Source organism: Euleptes europaea, chromosome 3 (assembly GCF_029931775.1).
Source record: "Euleptes europaea isolate rEulEur1 chromosome 3, rEulEur1.hap1, whole genome shotgun sequence".
Classification (NCBI taxonomy): domain Eukaryota; kingdom Metazoa; phylum Chordata; class Lepidosauria; order Squamata; family Sphaerodactylidae; genus Euleptes; species Euleptes europaea.
In genome coordinates, this window is record NC_079314.1 from 105,967,443 (window position 1) to 105,972,440 (window position 4,998).

Consider the following 4,998-nt stretch of genomic DNA (forward strand, 5'->3'; position numbering starts at 1 on the left):
GGAGTCATTTCCTGCCTCGTCTAAAAGCGCACTGTGGGATACCAAACTAGAAAGCAAATTGCCTGTATCTGACATCGAAGAATGGATTTAAAGGGTCAGGGTCTATGCGTCACATGGAGAGAAGAGAAATCCTTGCACAGTGACAGATGATGCCCCTGCCTGGAGAAGGACAGTATTACCTTCAACCTGGAAGTGCTGCTTTATGACAGAAACTCTTCTGCATTTTGGGGAAGGAGGGAAAGTCTACCAAAGCTCTGAAAGGGCAAAGTTGTCATGGTGGAATCCATAAGGTCCATTTTCTTCTTGTGGAAAAAAGAGCTGGCTATCACTTTCCCTGGGCCTGTTGGATTTGTTCTGTGTGAGTTTCTCTGGACTTGACAGGAACATAGAGAAACGCTGCGCCAAACCAATACTACACACCTCAGTCCTCAACTCGGACTTAGTCATATTGCAAGCTCTTTTTATGTTCTCCTTACCACTGATCTAGATGTACAGTTCCTTTTCAACATTAAACAACTCTTGTTCTCACCCTCTCCCTTGTTTCTGTGAGTGCGTTTGTTTTGTGTTGCTGCTAATGTATTTCACAGCACGGGGATGTCTGCCAAGTTGGACGTCTTCCTAGTTTAAATTTACTGCAGTCAGACCCAGTTCTCATGTTAGACCCAGTTCTCATGTTACATTTTGACGTGAGAAAATCACCTAGAAGTGATGTTTGGTTTTATTAGGTCACTGTTGCATGGAGACTATTTAATCTGTATGCTTTTGCACATGGTGAGAACTGGTTGACACCATGCTACGGTGATTTTGTAATGAATAAAGGGAGCATGCAAACTAAATATTATACAAAATGGGAGTGGTTAATTTGCCTTGCGGTAGTGAGGCTCAGTTCAGCCTTGACAAACAAACCAGAGTTTGCTGGCAAAGGACACAAACCTGGTTAATGGCCAGGCTTGCATGCTTTCTCTACCCACCCCCCATGAAGTGCATCAACACTGAAGACAGAAGTTTTCAGCTAACTCCCATTTGCCATGGCATCTGAATGAAGGCACTTCAACAAACTGCGATTAGTTTCTTACACATTGATTGGGATTCTTACCCACAGTTATGAAAGAAACTAACTTTTGTTAAGATACCTGATTAAGTGGAGTTGGTTGAAGATTTTTGGCTTCACAAAGGGATGAGAGAAGGATTGTATAAGCCAGTGGTGGCGAACCTATGGCACGCGTGCCAGAGGTGGCACTCAGAGCCCTCTCTGTGGGCACGCGAGCCGTCGCCTCAGCACAGAGTTTGCCTGAGTTTGTTCCCCCAGCTGAGGAGGCTGGGGACCAGCGGTGCCTTCCCGGCTCCTCCGGGAAGCGCCGGGCTCCTTCCCAGTGCCTTCTCTGCAGTCGTCGGCTGCGCGCTCCAGAAGTGAAGACAATGACGAGCCTTCTGCCGAGGACTGGAAGAGGCGGAGCCGGGACGGGGCTGGACCAGGAGTGGGACACCTGGGCGGCCGTCTGCGGCGGGCTGGTTGGTGACTGCAGCGCAGGGGGTTGGCAGTGAGGGCTGAACGGGGGCCCGCCTGGCGTTTGTGCTGGAGCCAAGCCCTTCGCTTAGCTCGGGTTTCCACTCTGCTCGTTCATGCAAGGTGCCTCTGAGCGCGTGCAGAGGGCTGTACCCACCATCAGCCCCCCTGCATAACAGTCTTTTTAAATTCGTATGAAGATAACAGTTGGAAAAAGAACCAAACTGAAGGGGGGGGGGGCTATGCTCCAGCTGCTTTCCTTCCCCCGCTCGGCCGCCCATGCAGGGTTGCCAACCTCCAGGTAGTAGCAGGAGATCTGCTATTTCAGTTCACCTGGAGAAAATGGCCACATTGGCAATTGGACTCTATGGCATTGAAGTCCCTCCCGAAACCCCACCAACCTCAGGCTCTGCCCCAAAAACCTCCCGCAGGTGGCAAAGAGGGACCTGGCAACCCCTAGCCCCATGTGGACTTCTAGCTGTGTTGGCACTTTGCGATAAATAAGTGGGTTTTGGGTTGCAGTTTGGGCACTCGGTCTCTAAAAGGTTCGCCATCACTGGTATAAGCCTAATTTGGGAATATCACAAACAAACTGGTTTGTTCATGACATCTGAACTGGGCTCAGGCCTCAGTGGAATTATTTCAGGGATTAATTTGCACACGAGTATGAATAAAATAAAAAGAAAGCAGCCTTTTCAACTGCCTGTGCTTATAAAAAGTAGGGTTGGCTATGTGGATTGGCTTTCAGTTGCCTTTTTTGTCTTTGTGTCAAATATATACTACAGACATATATTTGTTTAAGATGTGCTTGCATGTTCTGATTATATTGCAAATGAGAAACCAAATATGTATTGTCATCCATTTTCAGAAAATGCAAGGAATCTCCGGATTCCTCAGGCTCACAAACTGCTTGTTAAAACCTGTGAAAGGGAGCAGACTACTTTTAGTTAAAAGAGAAGTAGAATGAATTATTTGTGTAGTTTAACCAGACAATATGCCCCACGTGGGGGCATGATTATATCCAGTTCTCAATATGGCCAAATCTGTAGATACTTAAATCCAGAGGTTGGAGCCATAAACAGGCAAAAACATCTTTCTACAAATCTGAAAGGAGTCCCAGGTTTGCACAAAAAAACAACAACCGGAAATCTAACAATAAAATAAAAATTGCCCCCCCCCCAATAATAGATGCAGCACCTGTACCTTTAAGAATGAATGCCCTCTGCAGTGGCCATTGTGGGGGTTGCAAGGCTACAGTATTGCCAGCTTTCAAGTCTTGGTTTCTGTCAGTAAAAGGCAGGGGGAGCAGACAGAGCCTTTTCCAGGCCTGATAGCAACCAACAACAACTTGAAACCACACAACCTGCATAACTCTCAGCTGCTTGCTACTGTTCAACCCTGGGACAACGGTGCACCTGGGTTGACTGCGGGATAGGGTTGCCAGGTCCCTCTTCGTCACCAGTGGGAGGTTTTTGGGGCAGAGCCTGAGGAGGGCAGGGTTTGGGGAGGGGAGGGACTTGAATGCCATAGAGTCCAATTGCCAAAGCAGCCATTTTCTCCAGATGAACTGATCTCTATCGGCTGGAGATCAGTTGCAATAGAAGGAGATCTCCAGCTAGTACCTTGAGGTTGGCAACCCTACGGCGGGAGGCTGCGCCAGCATCCCAGGGCCGCACTGCCATGGCAGCGCAAGGAGGCCCTTGCCTGCCTCCTAAACACTTACACCTTTCCAGCTCAGGAATGGGCTGTTAGACATATTTATGTCATTTGAATAGCCACCCCATGAATAGGAGCTAGTTTGCAGAGGTTAGCTATGTTGTTCTGAAGTAGAACAGCTAGATACATGTCCAGTAGCACCTTAGATACCAACAAGATTTTGGGGGATTTTGGGGGAGTAAAAGCTCCCTTCATCAGTTACCATGAGTAGGAGTTATGAGCAATTACTGTATTCATGTTTTAATTTTCTTACCAGTAAATTATGAATGGAAGTGATTTCTCAATACCTACAGGAGTAATTTATATTAGTTGCACAGTAATCAGAAAATGCAGTTCAAAAGTGAGTTTGCTGAAAGTATTTCTTTTTTATTATAACACCAGCTATTTTAAACTAAAAACTTCTGTATGAACTAAAACAGAGCCGCTGCCAGTCTGAGTAGACAATACTGACTTTGATGGACCGAGGGTCTGATTCAGTATAAGGCAGCTTCATGTGTTCAATCAACAAGTGCCCACTAAAATGCGGTTTTGGATTAGTACATTCTGTTTACGCCCACACATTTTCAATGTGTGTGTGTGTTAAATGCCGTCAAGTCGCTTCCGACTCATGGCGACCCTATGAGTCAATGTCCTCCAAAATGTCCTGTCTTTGACAGCCTTGGTCAGGTCTTGCAAATTTTCAATAGTTTTAAAAACATATCCTCTGCTAAAGGTGTCATTTAATGCAATAGATCTAAAGAGCCTAGAAGGCACAAAAGAAAGAGCACCGCTTGGTAATGAATATGCTTTTAAAATAATGGTTTTGATTTTTTGCTGTAGGGTTTTAAAATATTATCAATACATACATTTGTTGGCATCCTAGAGAACAATTTCTTGGAATACATCAAGTGGCCTAGATTTATGGGCTTTTTACATAAAATCCAAAGCCAATGGGGCAGTAATTTGAAGCAATGAAAATTGTTTTCCATTCATGGAAAAAATGAGAGGATAATAGCCTGATCCAGCTCCCTTAAAAACTCCCCAGGAATTGGAAAGAGCCTCAAATCCTATGAAATCTGTCAGCTATACGTGCCTGGAACAGTATACTTTCTGCTCAGATAGGGGGGAAAAACTTCTCTGACTCTAACCTTTTTCTTCAGTCATATTCCTACCCTTCCTTTCAGCAATAACTATCCACTGTAGAGTATTTGCCGTATTCGAAATCTAGCCCTTTACTAGATTTTAAATTACAAATTAATTTTAGGGGATTATACCTGCTGGTGACTGATCGCCAAGTGTTATTTCAGTTTCCCATCAAACTGTGAAAGAAGTTATGGGGAAAGAGATAGTGTCTTGCCCAAGGCCAGGAATTTAAAGCTGGATTTTCCACATTCAATCCCAAAACTTTAGACCTACTTACCGTAACTTGTTCTCCACATTGATTTAATGACAGTAGTCTACAAGGTCACAGTAGAAAGTGATACAATCTGTAACCAAATGCCTTGCAAAGTAAAAGACAGGCAGGACAAAGGTTAAAAGGAGAAGGAAGGTTTTGATGAAAGAATAGCAAGGACAAGACGGAGGCGATGCAAGGTGGACTTTTAACAGGCATCACCAGATAAGTGAAACAACAACTGATCAGAAAAAAAACTTCAAAAGAAACTGATTTTGAGGAAAGATTTAAAAGAGGAGAGGGAGAAGATGGGGCTGATTCAGATGTAGTCAGAGGGCAGGGGTGTCGAATTCCAGATTGGAAACGGGGGTGGCTACCTTGGCTGGTGAGCCCAGTGTGTTCA